At 38.0% G+C, this 22,456-nt stretch overlaps 2 pseudogenes; both read right to left on the bottom strand.

Moving 5' to 3' along the window:
* Window positions 1–6,575: 6,575 nt before the first annotated feature.
* LOC119805794 lies at window positions 6,576–6,995 on the bottom strand (annotated as a pseudogene).
* A 9,988-nt stretch (window positions 6,996–16,983) lies between these two features.
* On the bottom strand, window positions 16,984–17,446 carry LOC119805801 (annotated as a pseudogene).
* Between the last annotated feature and the right edge of the window lie 5,010 nt (window positions 17,447–22,456).

Here is a 22,456-nt window from a genome sequence, read left to right as displayed (position 1 = left end):
GATTGTTCTTCATGGACGGGCTCTGTGGGAGCCTTCTCAGCTTGGTCGATCACCTTCCTGGACCTGGGGGGAGTTGGGAGGACCTTGGTCTTAGCATAGAGTAGGGAACCCTGATGGCTCCTTGGCCTTGAGAGGGAGGGAGGGGAGGTATGGGTGGAGGGGAGGGGAGGTAAGGGGGAGAAGGAGGGGAGAGAAGGGGGAGAAGGAGGGGAGGGAGGGGGGAGGAGGAGGGAAGGAGATGGAAATTTTTAAATATAAAAAAAATAAACCATGAGAAAAAAAAAATAAAGACTAACAGGAACCAATAGTTGGTACTTCTTACCTGGAGGCTGATAGAGTTCACTGCAAGGCCTGGTACTGTGTGAGATTATTGACGTCTTTCTCTCCATGCAGACTTCACAATACCTTCCTGCAGTAGAAAGCCAGCAGGTTATGTTCAATTCGAGATTGGATTCTCTATGGCCTGCAACCAAGTCCTTAGTTCACCCATGAAATTCAGATTAAAACAACCCCAATGATACATTATTATTACCTCAATAAGGATGACTGTAAACAAGAAAATGAAAGACAACAAATTCAGGCATGCAGGTGGGGAAAGGGTAATCTATAGTCACATGTTGATGTAAGTATAAACTTCTGTAGTAACTTTGGAAATCAGTTTGCTGATAGCTTAAACTATCCTGTACAATAAAAGAACTTCTGGAGGTATCACCATCTCTGATTTCATTCTTTACTGTAGAGAAAAGTAATAAAAATGACAATGTATTGATATAAAAACAGACAGATTGATCCTTGGAATTTAACTGAAGGTCCAGAAGTAAACCCACAAACCTACAGACACTTGATTTTTGAGAAGAAAGAAAAATTATACAATGTAAAAAAGAAAGCATCTTCAACAAATTGTGGTCTAAATAGATATCAGCATGTAGAAGAGTGCAAATAGGTCCATATCTATCACCCTCCACAAAACTCAAGAAAAATGAATAAAAGTCCACAAAATAAAACCAGATGCTCTGAAACTGTTAGAAAAGAAAGTGGGGAATAGCCTTGAACACATTGGCATAGGAAAAAAATTCCTGAACAGTTCCTGCACAGGTAATAAGATCACCAATTAACAAATAGCACCTGATGAAACTAAAAAGCTTTTGTAAGGCAAAGGAAACTATCAAAACAACTAAATAGGAGTTTATAGAGTGGTAAAGATCTTTATCCACCCCACATCAGACAGAGAGTTAACATTCAAAATATATAAAGAACTCAAGACTAGAGATAAAAAACAAATAATTCCAGTTTCTGTCTATGACAAACAATGCTGCTATAAACATAGTGGAGCACATGACTTTAATGCCCCTCGACCAAAGAATGGAAAACACAGTACATTTACACATTGAAGTACTGAACAGCAAAAAAAAAAAAAAAAAAAAAAAAAAAAAAAAAAAAAAAAAAAAAAAAAAAACCTGACATCTTAAAGTTTGCGGGAAAATAGATGGAACTATAAAACATCATTGTGATTAAGGTAACCCAGAACCAGAAAGAAAATTATCACATGTATTCACTTATAAGTAGTTTTTAAACATAAAGCAAAAAAAAAAAAAAACAGCCCCCAAATCACAATCCCAGGTAATCTAGACAACAGTGAGGACATTAAGAGAGACATACATATATCTGATCTACATGGGAAGTAGAAAAAGAAAAGATCTCCTGAGTAAATTGGGAGTATGGTGACCTTGGGGGAAGGTTTAAGGGGAGGGGAGAGCCAGAGAGAGAGCAGAGTAAAATGTAGAGCTCAATAAAAATTAATAAAAAAGAAAAAATATTAAATGGGATATAGATCTAAACAGAGAATCTTCAATAGAGGAATGTCAAATGTTGGGGAAGCACTTGAAGAAATTTTCAACATTTTCAGCCAACATGAACAAGGAGGGAACACTGAGGCTGGCACTCAGAGGTCCATTCTACAAAATAACTCTGAGATTCCTTACACCTGTCAGAATGACTAACATTAAAACTTGTGCAACCTCTTTGGAAATCAATGTCAGTTTCTCAGAAATAGGGAACCTCTACCTCAAGATCTACCTATACCAACCTTGGACACTCCACCCTAACACAAGAACACTTGCTCAACTATGTTCACAGCAGCATTATACATAATAGCCAGAAATTGGAAAAAAAAAACTAGCTCGCCCTTAAACAAAGAGTAAATAAAGAAATTGTGATACATTTCCTCAGCTATTAAAAAATGACATCATGAAATTTGACGACAAATGGATAGAACTAGAAAAATTAATCCTGAGTAAGATAACCAAGATGGCGAAAGACAAACATGGTATGTACTTATCTGTAAAGGAGAACCGTACTACAATCCACAGGTAATGAAAGTAACAAGGAGAGTTCAAGGGGTATCCTTGAATATCCCTGGGGTGGGGAAATAGAATAAACATCATGGTTGGAGGTGAGGCTTAAATGGGACAGGAACAGAAGGGGTCAAGTATAGGGAGGATGGAGAGGAAAGAGTACTGAGAGAGACAACTGGATTTGGGAGGCATCTTAGGGACAAGATAGACACCTATCACAATAGAAAATCCCTGGAATCTATGAAGGTGAACCTAACAATGGGAGATACAGAATCTGAACTGACAGTCTCTAAAAACCATGTAAGATTTACAGTGGAGGGTCTGGGAACCAATCCATCCTCAAAACTTCCAGCTTACAATTTGTCATGGCTACAAGATATGCTAGGTAATAGGGGGCACAGAAATTGTAGGAGTGGTCCAGGGTTGACTGTTCCAGGTTAAGACCCATGACATGCAAGGGAGCCCACCCTCAACAATGCTTGGAGGGCCATGTTCCAGAATATGGATAGCTCAGAGACCTAAGATAAAACAACATGTGACTGTGAAAAATTAATGAAATGATTACTAATGCTATAGTATTCTGCTATACTCATAGATTGGTGCCTAACCCAGTTGTCATCAGAGAGGCTTCATAAAACAGCTAATGGAAACAAATAAAGAGACTCTCAGTCAAACATTAGACAGACTCAGGAAATCCTGTAGAAAAGCAGGAAGAAGAATTGTGGATTCCAGAGGTGTCATGAACACTACAAGAAAAGCAAAAGAATCAGTGTAAGCTGATAAGGGCTCCTAGAGTCTTGACTGAAAAGCAGAGCCTGCATTGAGCTGACCTAGACCCTCTGTATAGGTTACAGTGATGTGACTTGGTCTTCTTGTCGGATTCTGAAAAGTGGAATAACATCTGTCTATCACACTTTTATTGGCTTTTGAGACAGTTTTCCTTACACTGAGTTGCCTCACCAACTTGATATGCCATATTGTATTGATATCCATGGGAAACATGCATTCCACTGAATAGAAATGGAGAACTGGATGGGGGAACTGGGGAAAATGTAGGAAGGGATTGGAGGGAGAGGAAGGTAGGAAAACAGCAGTTTTTTGGAATGCTGATGCCTATCATGGATGATAATAGAGAAATACTTGCCTGATTAAGCAATATTGATTCACAGAGACATCCTGTTCTCATAATGGAATTCATTCACAAAGCCCTGGACTCTGTGAGATTATGGAGAAATGACAAGAGCATTTTCTCCTAGGGTGGACAAATTGTGTATTACAAAATGTAACAGGCTTGTGATTACAGGGAAAATTATTGGGACTCAAGAAGACTATGTGAAATGCTTAATCTCTGAATCTATTTCTCAAAGCATAATAATATGAATTGGATTGATGAATCAGTATTATTAATATGCTAACAGCAATATTGGTCATGTACTAGGAGTTAGATATTTACTTAATGTTTGATCAATTATTTCTGTTCCAAAGTGTTGACCCAATTATGGCAGACATATGTGTTGACACTGACAATAGCAGGGGAATATGTGGGTCAAATTTACAGATTTGAAACTGATTTTTGCATGCATGGTGATTATGAAATATATTTATTCAATGAGAATTAATTTTAGTCCTATCGTTCCTTTCATCAGTAGTTAACCACAAGTTTTTAGCAAGTCTTTAGGTTACCCGTTCTTGTCTTCTCATCTAAAGATAGCCTTCTAGTCCTACAGAGTTTTTGAACCAGCTCAGCTGTAGACATGACACTGTCGCTTACACAGTAGTAGATGACAGACTACTCATATTAGGTTTCTGAGCTCCGTGTAGGAAGTATCAGGCACTGTGTCTATTCTGTCTTCAAACTTCTGATAATGCTTGGCAGTTTCCACCCAATTTTTTCAAACCCATGTCCAGGGTTCTGCGATACCCATGGGGAAGATATGAGTAAAAATCTTTGCATGACACATTTAACGTTCCTCCAGAATTCCTTAGTTCAACCACAGGTTTCTGTATTTGAACATGGGAGCAGACACTTAGGAAAAGATGCCTTTGTCACTTCATTTTCTGGCTTCTCACTAAGTCCGGTCCTGGGAACACTTACCTGTTCCTGCTGACACCAGGTAGAGGATGAGCAAACTGCAGTTTATGCTGAGAACCTGTGTGCTCAGTGACAGTGATCAAGAGAGTATTATTGTGGAACTGTGGGGTAGGTGGACATCGCTGTATCTACAAACATAATTTCTGAAATTTACACATGAATGAGGAAGAGCATTCCTTAGATCAAAGCAGGAACCTGTTTGACACAGGAAGGTAAAGGTTTTCTGAGTTAGTCAGTGGGATGGTGAGTTCCAAGTCCTAAACCTGTCTGGGGAAATGCATTCCCAGTTCCATTATTGCACCTGTGCATACAGAGCTCTCCCATCCCACTGAGAACAATGTCATCACATCCATGTTTGATAATGTAAACCACATGTCAATGATTCATGGGCCATCTGATCCTCCTCAGAGTCCATCATAACTGTGATGCTGTGAAGATGAATTGACCAGCCTCCCTCCATCAGACACTAGCATAGAACTCTGGAGACTGTTGTCATCCTTTCATTACCAGTGTTCTGCAGAACTGTGGACATACAAGAGGTATCAGCTCTGTATTTTTGGCACAATTTCCTCAAAAATATTTCCCTTGATCCGGAGGCCCAAATATTCTTAACCTATAATAATGAGTGGTTCATGACCTAGTTTCCTATCTAGTGGCAATAGGCAAATTCCAATTTGGCTCATATATTATAATTTGACCTCATGTATTTATTGTTTTAAACAAAGAAGTTCTCAAGTATTGTAGTAGCACAGGGATCTCACATTTCAACTACTCCACAGTCTCTGAATGCAATGATGTTGGCAATGGAATCCACAGAGGAAATCAGTCAGTGCACAACTTCCTTATTAGCTTCTGCTATTTTATTTCCCAGGCATTGGTGGATGGATCTACAGTGCCACCTGCTGGTTTGGAGAATCAGCTAACACAAGTTTGTGTATGAGTTCACACACAGTACCCAAACTATAACTCTCACATCTGTCTTCAGTGTCCTAAGGTGATGATTAGTAGATGATTCAAGGATGAATGGTGAGCTGCACATAGCTGTTTTCCACACCTTCAAGAATACCAGTCTTTTTTAGGTTTTATGGGATCTGTCTATAGTAGCCACCACTGATGATGAAGTTGATACACAGTTCAACTGATGGAGGGAGTCTACAAGCACTCCACCTGGCCAAAATCCAAACACAATATAGAACAACAGTGACCACCAGTTATCCAATGGCTTGTGAGAGTGGATGTTGTATCAGTATAGGTTCACATTCTGATAAGAATTGAGTCCTTGGCCTGGAGAGGGAGGGAGAGGGTATGGGTGAAGGGGAGGGGAAGGAAGGGAAGGAAAGGGGGAGGAGGAGGAGAGGAGATGGAAATTTTTAAATATTAAAAAAACATAAAAAAAATAATTGAGACTGTAGGACAGGTTTCTGGGAACATGAAGGAAGTAAACATGGGACCAGGGAATAATGTATGATCTCAGAACCTACCTCAATTAGCAAGTGCATATATTTATTTGCTTAATGATTTTTGTGGAAAGGGCTTTAGTAATACCAACTTATAGGAATTACACTTATGTGGCTGTGCATTTTTATCCATAGTTTACATTCTAAGACACTGGATTTTGCTTGACCACACAGCCAGACTTAACTATACACCTGAGGTTAAGTAACATTTAAGAGCATGAAAATATTTTTGTTTAGCCAGACTTTATTTATTTACCTCTTACTTGCCAAATTCATATTTTTGTTTATTGAAAGCTACCCTGACAAAGGGAACAGTCTTTAATAATCCAGTAGTTTTTTTTTCATAAAGCATAATCACACCTTTCAGTTTTCATTATTTTATTAAAGAACATATATGTCAATGGAGATGGTCATTGCTGAAGAGACTGTCATGGTATGATGTACACGAGGGCTGGTTCAATCAGCATTATATTATTTATGTGTGTAATATGAAAAAATAAAAAAAAAAACTAGAGTACTATGAGGAGAAGGCAAAAAATGGACACTCATATGATTATTTATGATCAAGTTTCCAGTCTAATATTCTCTGTCATCTCTGTCCCAGAATTGCTTCCTACTCCTCCAGGGTGTCTGACACACTCAGGATGTGTCTGCAACACTGTGTCCTGCACATTAATAGACTGCAGAGTCCTCTGATGTCAGGCTGCTGAGCACCATGTAGGCTGTGCTGGAGGATGTGTCTGCAGTCAGTGTGTCCTTGCCATGGAACTTCTGATTGTAGTCAGTTCCACCATTTCCAGGATAAATATGTCCAGTCCACTCCAGGCCCTGTCCAGGCCTCTGCTTCATCCAGTTAATATAGTAGCTGGTAAAGGTACAGTCTGAAGCCTTGCAGGACAACTTCACTGAGGCCCAGGCCTTACCAGCTCAGCCCCAGACTGCTTCAGCTGGACTTGGGAATGGTAACCTGTGGAGACAAAGGCAGAGTGTCCCAGTCACCTGAGTGTATGGATCCTCCTCAATTCTGGAACTGGAGATCCCCTTACCTGTAGCTGTTGCCACTAGCAAGAAGATAATCCAGCTCCATTCCATGGTGAGGACCTGTGTGCTCAGTGACAGTGAGTGGAGAGTACACTGATCATGTATTGTTCTAGGGTGTGGACATACCTGTATTTACCACCATAGATAAACATGTTTGCATATTTAAGAGAGAGGGTACTTCTTAGATAAAGCCCTCATTCATCTTGAAAAAAAGGATTTAGAGGATCTTGAGTCAGGCAGCAAGGTGATTAGGTACAAAATCCTAATCCTGTCTGAGAAAATGCATCCCATCCTATTTCCTCAAGTGCTAATCATACCTAGTGGATGTAACATTGTGACCTATGCTGTCAATTCACAAATATATTTCAAACACAGAAAGTTCCTCTCTGCGTGAAAAAAAATATTTACAGATGGCTGTGGTGCTAAAAATTTTAAAACTCCTAGTTGTACTGCTAATGTTCATATTGTCAAACTACCTAATAAATACTTAGATTTATATGAAATCTATATGCTAAACTGTATAAACTTATGCTTATATAAATTAGTGTTGCTCTCATCCTTGATCACAGAAGTTTCTATGTCATGTGTGATGATCAATGCAGACATTCACAACTGTTCAAATTGCTTAAAATGTGTGACTGTGTACTGACCTATATGTTCTGATTAATTTCTATGGTTCTATGAGATATACACATGCAGAAAGCTAAATAGAAAGTATGTTGATGGTTTTTACATCTTATTTTTATTACTGAATCCTTGAACACAGTACCTGAGTGGTTGAACAGTTTTCCTAATCAAAGACACAACTTATTATTAAACATCTCACCATTGGGTGCTTGACATCTTTCTTTCTTTCTTTCTTTCTTTCTTTCTTTCTTTCTTTCTTTCTTTCTTTCTTTCTTTCTTTTTGTTAACACCAAGGAGCAAAACTAGTTTATTTTTGTTTTTTTTTCATTTTTTTATTATTATTATTAAAAATTTCTGCTTCCTCCCCACCTCCCTTTTCCCTCCCCCTCCCTTAACTCCCCTCCCCCTCCCTTGCCAGTCCAAGGAACAGTCAGGGTTCCCTGCCCTGCGAGAAGTCCAAGGTCCAACCCACTCCATCTAGGTCCAGGAAGGTGCGCATCTAAACAACCTAGGCTCCCCAAAAAGCCAGTACATGCGGTAGGGTCAAAACCCAGTGCCATTGTTCTTGGCTTCTCAGTCAGCCTTCATTGTCCTCCATGTTTGGAGAATCCGGTTTGATCCCATGCTTTTTCAGTCCTTGTCGAGCTGGCCTAGGTGAGCTCCCGTTAGAGCAGCCATGCAGTCTCAGTGGGTGGGCACACTCCTTGGGGTCCTAACTTCCTTGTAACCCAGACCCAAAAGGATGAATTTGGTATGTACTCACTCATCAGTGGATTGTAGCCATAAATAAAGGTCAGTGAGCCTATAATTCCTGATCATAGAGAAGCTAAATAAGAAAGTGAACCCAAAGGAAAATATATAATTATCCTCCTGGATACTGGAAGTAGACTAGATTGCCAGGCAAAATTTGGGATCTTGGGGTGAGGGTGGGGTGGCTGTAAGGAGTGATGGGGAGATGTGGATAGAAAAGGGAGGAAGGGAGGATGGGGAGACCCTGGGGGAATGGGATGGTTGGGATGGAGGAAGGGTAGATAGGGGTGCAGGGAAGAAGATATCTTAATTAAGGGAGCCATTTTTTTAGGGTTAGCAAGAGACTTCACTCTAGAGGGTGTCCCAGGTATCCATGGAGATGTCCCCAGCTAGTTCCTTGGGCAGCCGAGGAGAGAGAGCCTGAAATGGCCCTTTCCTATAGCCATACTGATGAATATCTTGCATATCACCATAGAAGCTCCATCTGGTGATGGATGGAGATAGAGACAGAGACCCACACTGGAGTGCAGGACTGAGCTCCCAAGGCCCAAATAAGGAGCTGAAAAAGGGAGAACATGAACTTGACATTTTTCTATGAGTTAATGATGAGAGATCTCCCATGCATGTTGAAAACCATATGTGGTGCTGACATTCCTCTTGGTTGCACACACACACACACACACACACACACACACACGCACACACACACAAATAAAAACCTTAGGCCTCACTTGTGAGAAGATTTTAAAATTTGAATAAATTGAGAGAGTCAGATGTGTAGGTGACTCTAAGGAAAACAGTGTCTTCCAGACACAATAGGAATGATGCACATAAGGATACAGAGAGTCTGTGACATCATGGACAGGGCCTGCACAGGGTAAAATCCTGGGGTTAATATACTCTTGTTTATACACCATGCTTTCTAAGCATGTATTTTTATGTTTGCTTTCTTTTAACATCTGTGTGCGTGTATTACTTGTGATGTTAAAAAATTCTCTCTGTTTTGTCTATTTACTTTTTATAGAAAGAAAAGATCAGGGCATCTTAGTTTCTAGGTTCCGGCTGATAGAAATAATGCTATTATGAACATAGATTGAGGAATGATTAAGCATCCTTTGGGCATGTCAGATAGTAGACTCAAGAAAGGAAACAACAGAGGACATAGAGTAACATTCACACCATCCTCATCTCTGTACTATGCTTTACTGGCTCTATTGTGCCCCCTATTGATCCAAAGATACTCTACAGGTTCATTTATCATGGCTTACACTGAAGTTGCGCAGTCTAGATAGAGTATTGACATATCCCTGAAACTTCAGTGCTCACAAATATCAGACACAGAGAGAAAGCAATTCGTTTATCAGGAGATACCGATTAGATGTTTCAGAGATTGACTTTAAGTTGTTCCTACATTATCATCAATGTCCCGCTCAATTCCAGGCTCTTTGCTGGTGGCAGCTGGATTCAGCTTTCCCAGTATGCAATTGAAAGTTGGCGCCACATGGAGAGAACAGGGTATGAATTGTCTTCATCATGCTACAACTGATGTCAGAATTGAATCCTTTTTGGTATAGGATATTTCTCTGCATACAGATTTATCTATCCCTCTATAACTTTCCAAGTCCAGGGACCTTCAATTCCTGGACAAAGCATGTGTTAGTAAGGCTTTTAAGTTTCCAAAGGGTAGTTACACATAATAAAACAAAAATATATACTACAGAAAGTAAGGCTATTCTTGCATTTTTTTTACATGAAGTTTGGGACCATGCATTGTATCATATAATTTTTCAAGAGAGAAACAGCTGAGACCCATCAGATGAATGGTTTCTCATCTTTTTTTTTTTTTTTTTTTTTTTTTTTTTTTTTTTTTTTTGGTTTTTCGAGACAGAGTTTCTCTGTGGCTTTGGAGACCTTCCTGGAACTAGCTCTTGTAGACCAGGCTGGCCTTGAACTCACAGAGTTCCGTCTGCCTCCGCCTCCCGAGTGCTGGGATTAAAGGTGTGTGCTACCACCGCCCAGCGGTTTCTCATCTTTTACTAGTCAGAATTGATACAATGTCCTGTGGATTGTCAGCTCAGAGGGAAACACTGTGTGGGGAAAAAGCACTTCCCATTATAGAGTAACAAATCTCCCTAACGTTCCTTCAGAGTTCTGCATGGGCTTATCTTGGCATTCCTAAAATCTATTCTTCCAGGTAATGTGTAGAAGGAACATTGTATCTTCAGTGTAATGAAATGCAGACGGCTACCATGGGTGGCAATGTAGAAGAGTAGTGTGGGAGGTCCTTCTAACTATGTGTTTCTTTAGTTGGTTAATGAATTAAAAACTGCTTTGGGCCTATGGAAGGGCAGAACTGGGGTAGGCAGGAAAAGCTATGCTGAATGATTGGAGAAAGAAGGACAGAGTTAGTGACATGCCATGAATCTGCTGCTAGGGATAGAGAGACTGAAAATTTGCTAGTAAGTTATGACCTCATAGTGATGCACAGATTAATGGGGATGGGTTAACCTATATGTAAGACTTAGCCTATGAGAATCTAGAGCTAATGGGCCAAGCAGTGTGATTTAATGAATACAGTTTCTATGTGATTATTTTGGGCTAAGCTAGCCAGGCAGCTGGGAACCAGGAAGCAAACTCCTTCTGCAAGTTGGCGCACCAATGTTGTGGACTAAATCCATGTAAATCCTGAGATGGCTTGAAAAAATTATAGATACAAAAAAAAAAAAAAAAAACCAGAGTTTAACACAGCTTCTTCCTGTTCGTTGGTGACATGCTGCAGCTACTTTAAGAGTGGTTTTCCTGATTCAGCTGTAGCAGGAAAAAAGCTGCACCATTTTGAAATGCCAGCTGTTTGTGCTGTCCTGGAGTGCAAACACTCACTCTTTCAGACAGGACTTCTGGCTATAGAGCATTTGATTGGGGTTTGTCACAAGACTGCTGCAGCTTGCTTAATGGCTACATGGAATGAATGTGTGCCTGAAAATGGGTCTGTGTGCATGGCCCAGATGTACAAGTGGCTCCAACATGCTGGACTGTGCCTGCAAGCAGGAAGTACCATATATATCATAGTAATTGTGCAGCTTAAGTTTTAGACTGAACAGGCAAGCAAGAAGCACCATATATACCATAGTAATGTTGCACTTTAAGCTTTATGAAGAGCTTAGCATTTTCAAAAGCACTCCTGGACAGTAAAAAATTATGGATACACAATATTCACAAATCCAGATGAGTCATAGTCTTGAATAAATATGAGTAGGCTTGGAAAAGAGAAGAAAAAGTGTACAGAGAGTCATAAAATAAAGTTAATGCATTAAAAATAAAGTCTTTAAAGAGACAGAGTACAGATAGTCATAGATTAAAAGGAGTAAAGAAAAATAAGCCACATAAAATGGAAAATTCACAGAGTCTGGGTTATACATATTAATGTGTTATCATTGTTTTTTTTTTTAACCGTGAATAGCTAAATACAGAGAAATATTACATTGTATGGGCTGCTAAGCTAAACCAGCATGCACATTATAAAGGTATCTTATCTTGACTTCAGAATTTGGGTCTAAGAATACGTTGCTTTGGAAAAGAGGTTCTTTTTTGTCTCCACAGAAAATGAGAAACTGTGGATTGCTTCCAGAGCAATATGGTTTGTTGCACAAAGGACCCCTGAAATGTTGCCATGAACACCCCAAAAGTAACCACAAAATTGGTTTCCACAATCAACAGCAGGAAACAGTTTAAAGATAACTATGCCCATATTCCCATTTATTGCCTGTAAATGTTTGTTTATATTTAAAAGGGGACATGCTATAAAGAATTGCATTGGTATGAATCTTGTTTATTGATACAAATTTAAAGTAAATTTTGGTGTACTGTGTATATGTGTATCTGAGATTGACTAAGGTATAGTGTTTGTCTAGCTCATTTTAAAATGTAATGTAAAATTAAAAAAATATAGGTAAGATAGTCAAGCTTGTAGTCATGTTAGTTAGGTTTTCTAGATGTACAGAGATGTGTTTCAGATAAAAAGGTATTCCTCAAACCTATAAAAAACTAACATTTAAAATGTTTAAAAATGTAGGACTTTTTACAACAATGAGACACATCTGTTCCTGGCAGCACCAATTACTTCAAGAGAAATATTGGCATTGAAAAAGTTCCTTATGCAGTTGGTTAGTGATTTTGGCAAGAAACTGCTTTTGCCTGGACTGCTTAACTGCACATGCAGGACCCACAGAGAAATGACTGCTGAACTTGCCTAAAATTTAGGTGATCCATTAGGGTTCCCAATACATGAAAGTCTACTAGAAATTCTGCAGGATGCAAAAGAAAGTGACTGGCAAACTGCCAAAATAGGCAGGACTGTCTCTGAAATTTTAGGCTTCATGGAAAAATCTGCTGGATATTATGGACCTGTAGGCTGAAGATGGATAACCTAATGGTACAAAAGAACTTTGGGTGACTGTCCAGGCAGCAAGAAGTCTCTATCAATTCTAGAGTTTTGGAAGTTGCATGCAATGTACTTCCTGTTTACTTAGGTAGTTTATGTCCTTCTGGAGTCTTTTATGGAGTTGAAGAATTTATAGTTATAAAAGATAATATAAATATAAATATTGTAACTAACACATGCTTGATACCTGTTTTGTTATATGTAATTTTGCTGTTAAAGTAAAGCCTTCCTTTTTGTTTTAACAGAAAAGAGGAAATGGTGTGGGAAGTACTTCAGACTATGTGGTTCTTTTATTGATTAATGAATAAAGAACTGCTTTGGACCTATAGCATGAGAGAACTTAGGGAGGCAGGGAAAGCTAGGCTCAATACTGGGAGAAAGAGGGTGGAATCAGGGAGATGCCATGAAGCTGCTGGTAGGGATAGACATGTTGAAACTTTGCTGGTAGGCCATGACCTTGTAGTGATGCAGAGATTAATGTAGATGAGTTAAACTAAGTTGTAAGAGTTAGGCAGTAACAAGATGCAGCTAATTTACCAAGCAAGGATTTAATGAATACCATTTCTGTGTAATTATTTCGTATCTAGCTAGCCAGACAGCTGGAAACCAAAAAGCAGCCTCCTCCTATAGGGAAATACTTTAATGCCAAAGAAGTATGGAAATAAATCAACATCTTCCTATCTCAAATAATTCATTTACAAAAATCTGGATTCTGTAATTTTATGAAGAGATGATATGAGCTTCTTCTCCTATGTTAAGGCAATGCAAGGATCACAAATGGCTGAGCAAGTACAATGCCTATGAATGTGAACAAAATATTTCTTGGAATACATACAGACATTGGTTTCTGGCATTATTCATTCACTCTTTATTCTGAGATTTACTTAACCCTTCTCTTCTGCCAGGGGCTCATTTTCATTTATCACAAGTGTCCAGCAATTCTTTCTATAACTAGTCTATACTTAACTTTTCTCAACATCACTTAAGGGTCTCAGCACCACTTTTTGCTGTCCTGAATCCCCCTGCAGTAAAGAATAAGTCTGGAATCTGGTTTATATCACCTCACTCTGATTGACTCACATATTCATACACATTGGTTTTCTCAGTGTTCATGTATCTCAGGTTTAGCCTGTTAAAATGTGTTTCAGGATATCCTCTGTATCAGCTCCAGAAAGAGTTACAGAAAAGCACTATACCCCATTTCTCTGTGAAAATATGATTCTTCATCACCTGGAATGACTACTCTTAGAACAGCCAGACTAGAAAGTCAAAGAGAATTTTTGTGATGCTTTGTGCTTGGGCCTATATCATTCTTCTCATAAGGATGAAATGCCTGGTAAAAATTAGATTACTGACCAGCATCAAAAGCTAAATCTAAGACTTTAATGTGCAATTGTATGTAAAAATCTGCTTTCTCATCTAACAGGACCATGAGCCCACCATAAATTCTTTTTTCTGAACTACTTAACTTTACTTCTTTCCCTAGTCTATTTGTTCCACCAGGTTTCAAATCAACCACAGACATCTCCAGCAAATCCAGCACTGCTGTGGACCAACTCCCTTGGAGATTGAAGACCGAGGGAGAACAGGGGTGAAGGCTAAGGAGAACCTGGGACTTGATGAATGACAGAGGCATAACTCTAATGAGGTTTGAATCTGCTGCAATTTTACTAAAATTTAAGCATTACTTTTATGAGATTACAGAAGGAAGTTGGCAGACACAAAAGCTTACATGAAAAAAATGATTACAGGCAGTTGATTGTTTTTAGCATGTCTTGTGGTTAGGGCCAGGTGGGCAGAGCTTTTCTTTGAAATCCGACTCACACCATTAACTAACTGCTAACTTTCTCATGTCCCTAAATCATATCGGCCTTCAAGCTAACCCAAACACTATTCTTCAGGATTCCACCCACAGGGATTGCTCCAATATTGAATGGCTGGCTTCATATTGTCAAGAATAGCCTGCCTTTCTTTCATATCTAAAATGCACCAGCGGTTTCTCATTCTGGCTAGCCTCTCCAGAGATGGTAACTCATGTCACTCCCTACATTTTCCTTCATAATTTATCCATCTTCTATTATCATGAGCTTTTTTTATTCTAGGGTATCCATAAATTCCCCCAGAGAGCAAGCCGGAGTCTTGGTCATAACCTTAATGGCCTAGATCAAGGGAGGGGACAGACACATCAGTTCCTCCGTATTCAAGAAGCCATTGGGAATGTTTCCTGGTTCCTTGAACAGATTAAATTTTTTGCAAGAGAAAAATAGGACAGAGAAAGAAAATAGCAGAGCCAATGCAAAGAACCATCGCCAGGAACAAAGTGAACAAGGTCGTTGAGGCCGGTCAGGCACCACAACTCAAGCAGAATGCTAGGGAGCAGCCGGGGGCCAAGCTCCAGGAAGCACAAACCCCTCATTTTGAAACAGCCACCACCTGAGAGGCATTTTGTCACACAGGCAGGACAGCTGTGGATGTGGCACAGCACCAACTTTAGCTGTTTCCTCAGAATCTATATCCTGGTCCAGCCTCACAGACTACACATCCTTAGTCTTAGGTGGTCCTACAGAGCATGAATAATGAGAGAACCAAGCTTCACTTACAGCTTTTGGGGTTTTCAACTACAACACCCTAATTTCAGCATGAAGTAGGGATTACTTTGTACCTTGTCATTCATTTGTTATTATCAAAAAATATACAGAATTAATTTCCTAACCTGGGGTGGGATATATGGCTGATGAACCTGTTTAACATGTTATAAAAATGAAATTACTAATGTTCTTTGGGGTATTAATGATTAAATGCTGCTTTAATTTGGGCATTATTATATGCATTATTACTATAAGAATTGTTGTATGAACAACTGCTTTAGTACAACAGGTTCAAACTACAGAAGATGTTAATTGACTCTCAAAACATGTTATCTGAAAATTGCTAAAAGTCTAGAAGACAGGGACCTTTCAGAATCATATCGATGCTTTGGAAGAAGCTGCTCTTTTATAGGAAATCAGTTGAACAGTACTATCTTAGAATTAGTGTTCAGTGTCATTCAACCTTTAAATGAATTGGTGTGACTGCTCTCCCATATAATGACACAGAATATGATTGGGGTCAAGTTCAGGCATGTTTATAGGATAGTTGGGATAATTCTGCTTTATCTATGGACATTGGTTCCTCTCTTCACCAGAAAAACTCTGACAGGCTCATTGTATATGGAAAAAATATGGCTGTCTCTGCTTCCTTCACTATCTAAGTGATATTGAGTAGATTTTTTCAAGGATGAATATTGAGCTGTGCCTCAGTTGATTTCCAGATCCCCATGAAACCCAATATTTTATTTGGTGTTGTTGGATATAGCTGTAGCAGTGAACACTGAAGATGAAGTGAGTTGGTAGACAGCACAATTGAGTGAGGATATTCACAAGTACTAAACTATTCAAAAATCAAATCACACTGTACAACAAAGGTGACCACTGGGTTAAGATCTAATGGCCTGTGAAAAATAATGATGTATCAGTATAGCTCTAAGTTCTATAAAGTTTTGAGACTATGCGGCAGGTTTCTGAGACTGGTAAGGAAGTAAATATGACACCAGGGAATAATGTATGATCTCAGAACCTACCTCAATTAGCATGTATATACATTGATCTGTTTAATGATTTTTGTAAACAATAATTTTGTCATTCTTGATCATCTTACAGGAATTATGTTATTTGCAAGCATTTTGGCATGTATCTAACATTCTAAGAGACTGGAATTTCTGCAGGATCACACAGCCAGAGTTAACTAGAAACCTGAAGTCATGTAACATTTAAGATTCTGAAGGACTTTTGTTTTCCCAACAGTTATTATTTGGATTTTATTGCTCAAATGCATATTTCAGTTTATTAAAAACTACCTCCAACATATACAATTTTTGTTAGAGTCCAGAGATGGATTTTTTTATCATACTTCATAGTCACTGTTTTCACATTTTATTATTTTATTAAAGAAGAAACATTTCATTGAATGTTATCATTGGTGAAGAGATTCTGAAGGTATGGTATACACTAGTCATCCTAAATCAGCATCCCTTCATTCACAAATGAAATTTTGAAAAGGTGTTACAAAAAAATGAATGAAAAACAATTCAGAATGTATGTTTCTGTGGATGTCTTAAGGCTAATCTTCTCTGTGATCTCAGTCCTAGGGCAGCTTTCTGCTCCTCCAGGGTTTCTGACACACTCAGGATATGGTTACAGCACTGTGTTTTGCACAGTAATAGACTACAGAGTCCTCAGATGTTAGGCTGCTGAGCTCCATGTAGGCTGTGCTAGAGGATTTGTCTGCAGTCAGCTTGGCCTTGCTCTGGAACTTCCCATTGTAGTATGTACCACCACTATAAGATAAATAACTCCAATCCACTCCATGCCCTGTCCAGGCCTCTGCTTCACCCAGCTAATATAGTAGCCAGTGAAGGTAGAGCCTGAAGCCTTGCAGGACAACTTCACTGAGGTCCCATGTTTCTGCAGTTCAGGACCTGACTGATGCAACTGTAACTGGGAGTGGACACCTGTGAAGAAAAAGACAGAGTAGATTGTCAGAGACATTGTCACCTCAGTCCCTGTTTTCTCCTCAGGTTTGGAATTAGAAATTTCTTACCTGTCATTACTGACACAAGAAAGAGAATGATACAGTTCCATTCCATGGTGTGGGCCTTGTGTGCTCAGTGACTATGGAAAACACATGGATCATATGTTATTGTTGGGTGTGGATGTTCCTGTATTTACCATAATAGACTCAGGCAATTTGCATATTCAAGAACAGGGGATTTCTTAAATAAGCACCTAGTCCAATTTGAGAAGGTGGTGGAGATCACTTGAGTCAAGCAACAGAATTGTGAAGTTCAAGTCCTGATCCTGTCCGAAGAAATGCATCTCCGATCATTTCCTCAGCTCTGCAGATGTTGTGGGTGTAACAACAGGACCTAAACTCTCAATAGATTTCTGACCTGAGGCAGTTTCTCCATTTTCTGACAAGGTTGTCTGATTGATTTAGAGAAAGAGTAATTGTAATGATGGTAGTAAATGGAAATTTCAAAACTTTCTGAATTTTAAGAAATTACAACCTAAGTTCAGATAAATATAGTTAATATTTGCCATACTAGAAGGTTTCATACAAAAACTCACTGAAATGGCCTAAATAATTATACCTCAGAAATATTTGCACATTGATGTTTAATGCAACACGATCTGCCATATCTTATGAAAATAAACTTTGTGACTTTCAGCAGATGATTGCAGCAATAAGACCTCACTTTATATGTGGCACAACAGGATTAGGTCATCTGAAAGAATAAGGAACTTATATCACCTTTAGGAAAATCAATGTACCTGGAATTAATACAGACAACTGTATTAATTAAAATTATGTCTGAAATACAGATACTATATGAAACTCTAAGAAGTTTTTATATATTGAATAAGTACAGAGAACTATTTATGCAAATATCTAACAACTTAAAAATGAAACTGTTTAGCAGAATGTAGTAAAAACAGGAATATCAAGAAAATGAAGGGTAGGAGTTGTGGGGAAAATATGCACAGTGTAAAATGGACTACTATAAAATTTCTAAACATATAAAATTGTTATCTTCATTTTTCAAAATAATCATGTTTATTATATAATATTTTCCTTCATGTACAAATTATAGTGTAATCATGTCTATGCCAAACTATGTTCCTCTGTCTTCATTGGGACCTTCCAAAATGTCTCTGTTTTATTTCATAATAGCAGAGTAAGTCCAAACTGTGCAATCTATATACACATAGCTATGTCATTCCATAGTAAAGAAAGTGATGAAGGAACCTCTAGAGACTTTCTAAAAAGTGATTATAATTTTCTCTTCAATCATCCAATACCAATAGACCCAAAGCTTGGAGTTGGCCAACCAAGAATCCCTGCCTATCATGTTGTGATATTTCTTTAAATTTTTAATTGTTTTCTTATAATGTACATCCCAATCAAAGTTTCTTCTTAATCTTCTCACCCATACTTCTGCTCTCCCCCAGATGCATCCTGTTCTGTCTCCACCCAGAAAATTGCAGACATCCCAGGAACATTTTTAAAATCTTACATAGCAAGCTACAATAAGACCAGGCAAGTACCATATCATCAACCTGGATAAATCAACCCAGTAAAAAGAAAAGTGTACAATAAGTAGGGCAAAGAATCATACAGACCCCGTTTCCAATGTTAGTAATCCAAAAAGCATACCAATCTATTCAGCCATAACAGGAATACTGAAGACCTAAGGCAGCCCTTTGTTATCCCTGATTTCCATGAACCCCCATGAATCCTCATTAGTTAAGTATGTGGACTGTGATATGATGGTGTCTGTGGAATCTCTGGTTTTTATAATCCTTTCTCCCACTCCTTATTAGGCCTCCATGCATTCCACCTAATATTTGGCTCTGGGACTATGAATCTACCCCCATCAGTTGATGGATGTAGTTTCCTTGGTCTCAATGATGAAGATTCTGCTAGGTTCCAGTCACAGGGCACCTTCCAGGCAGGACAACCTAAATGTAATTTTTGTGACTGGTTTGGTGTCTTAACACATCCACTTTAGACCTTGCATGGTTACAGAAGGTATTCTATTCAGGAAAACTGGTACAATGGAAAATCTAGGCAATCTATGAAACTAATCCTATCAAAGATTTCTAATAATAGGGGACACAGAGCCTGAACTGGCCATTTTTTATTATGTTGTTTTTTTAAAAAATTGTTACATTGGTGAAAGCAAGGCACACATAAACCAAGATACCTATAAGAACCTTGGAAGGCAACTTATGAAATTCAATTCTCATCTCTACCAAGTAGATACAAAGCAATTCAAACAATATTGCCAAGCTTATATGTGGACATCTTTACTCACTCAGTTACTTCACAGACTCTCATGCTGTAACGTTGACTTGCTTAATTTGTTGAGATGGTGTGCTGGTAACTATAGCTGCTGAGAATTCATATGTATAGTAACTATGTCAGAGCCTGAAGATGACATTTCATGGCTACCCACACCATATTATGGTCCTTAATTTGATTCCATCATTTTTTGAAAATCCCTGAGTTTTGGGTGCAAAGTGGATCCAGATGGCTCATCTGTGGATGAGCAGTCAGTCTTCCATTCTTAGCACTTAGACTAGGTATGAATGTTTACATTCATTATTACCCACTGCACACAAATGTCCTTGTGATCAGGGCTGAGCACAGGACTAATCTATTAGTTGTAAAAATGAATATTTATATTGCAATTTGACAACATGACTTTTAGCAATGAAATTTGGGTAGGGTCTACTAGGGTCTATGTCATTCCAAGCCATGGGCTTTTGAACATGTTTACCTGGAATGAATATTTATAATAAATCAATCAATAAATGTAATTAGAAAAAAAGTTGATCACCACATAACTCTCAGGCACTAGTGGGTATATCTTACTGGAAGGCTGTTATTGAAGACTACAAGATCTGGTACTTTATATGATCATTGATATCCTTTTCCCCAATGCAGACTGAATAACACCTTCCCACATTAGGAAAGTAAGCTAAAAGGAGAATTTCCCATTCAGTTTTTAGTTGGTTGCTCTATAGTGTACAATAATACAGTCCTTACCTTACAGTGAAATACAGTTCATAACAACTTTACATTTCTATTTTAACCTCAGTTAGAATGATTATGAATAAGAAAATAAATGATAATAAATGCAAACTTGGTTATGGAGAAAGGGTGATCCACATTCACTGTTTATGACAGTATACACTAGTGTCCTGACTTTGGAAATTTCATCAAAAATACTAAATAAAACTGTTTTATGCTCTAGCTTTATTCTTCCAAGTATATAATCAAGAGACTCTATATCTTACTGTAACGACACTTGCACGTCGATATTTATTGTTGCTCTATTCACAGCAGATGGGAAATGGAATCAACCTAGATTTCCAACAAAGGACAAATAGATAATGAAAGCTAGGTACATAAACAATGGGATATTACTCAGTAGTAAAACAATATTCATGAACTATATAAGTAACTGATTGAAACTGGAATAAATATGTTGAATGAGGTCAGCAGGGTCCATGAAGATAAATGTTTTAAATTCTCACTTATATGTGAGTCTACGATTTGAATACTTGCATTGTGAATTCAATTTGTAAAAGACAAATGACTAGAAATGCATCATTAGGGCCTGAGGTATTAATGGAGAAGTATAAAAAAACAGGGACAAAAGAAAACCAGAGGAGAACCCTGGAGAAAAAAAAGTCTCATGCATGAAGTGGCACTTGGGAATTGAGAAATCAGGAATTGGTATAAGGCAAAAAAAATTAGGGGTGATAAGAAAGCAATGTGTAAATATAGGATCTTGTAGCAGAAGTAAAGAATAAAGATGTAGACAACATGGAATGTGTATTGCAGAACAAAATGAAGTTAGGTTGCTTACAGTAAAGTTAAATGTACTACACAATAAAGAAAAACATAAATTATCTTTGTTTTTTCTATAACAAAACATGGGGAAATAATAAAAAGTAAATACTTGCCTTGTTGTTAATTTGCATTTTTCTATGGTTGACAGCATTTTTTGTGTTAAGATAATAACATGATGAGAGAGCATTACATAAAACCTAATGAATTAAAGATTCATTAATGTAGGCAAACCTTGTTATATTTAGACAAGACTTGTAGTTTAGCTGTTAGTGCTATTTCAGTGGTCTGTTCTTTTCATGATCTATGGTTATCTGGATTATTGGAGAAACCTGAGTAGAAAGTACAAGAATGAACTTTGAATTTTATTTTAACCTGTGAGCCTTTCAACAGAGGTACCCAGCTGGGTGAACAGTGCTGCTTTCCAAAAACATGAGTTATCAATTGAACATCTGAATGACAAGTTAGAATAACTTTCTAATTAATGGTCAGAGAGGCCTGACAGGTCTAAAATCAGTAAGAGGTATTGCAATTGTCTTTAGTTGACCACCAATAACTTAATAGTTAAACTTTATTTATGGGAACAATTAAAAATTCAATAGGTTATAGGAGCCAGAGCAGATGGGTGTCTTAAGGAAAGTATCTTTTCCAACTGGACTGATGCACACATGAACCTACAGAGATCGTGAAAGCATGTGCAATGCCAGAAAAGATTCAATAGACATGGGTTTCCAGTGATGAGAGATAGAGAGAGACACAGACTCAGGATTTCAACTCAAAGGAAGAAGTTTCAGTAATTGATTTTGCAAAGCAAGAATTAGTTTTCTGTAATTGAGTCTCATCAGGTGTATTAACCACACTTAAGGGTGTATCAATGCACAGAAATAGATGGCCAACACAAAATGACCTCAATTGTTTGTAGATATTTCTTATCATATCAATTTATATTGCATTTCTTTTCATCTAATATGATTTTACTTAGTACTATGGTTCCAGGGTTGAATTGCTTAAAATTTTTAGTTTGATTTGGTGTATTTTAGTTTTAGTTTCTCTCTCTGTCTCTGTCTCTCTCTCTTTCTCTCTCTCTATTTATCTATCTATATATCTCTCTTTCTCTCTTTTTTTCTCTGTGTATGTTTCTGTGATCTGTGTATTTTTACTTGATTTAATCCTATTTTTAATTTTTTTTGTTCATGAGTTTGCTTTCTACAGAAAGAAAGAGCTGGATGATAGGGAAGAA

Source organism: Arvicola amphibius, unplaced genomic scaffold (assembly GCF_903992535.2).
Source record: "Arvicola amphibius unplaced genomic scaffold, mArvAmp1.2, whole genome shotgun sequence".
Classification (NCBI taxonomy): Eukaryota; Metazoa; Chordata; class Mammalia; order Rodentia; family Cricetidae; genus Arvicola; species Arvicola amphibius.
Note: the sequence above shows the minus strand (reverse complement) of the source record. Positions and strands in the feature narration are given on the sequence as shown.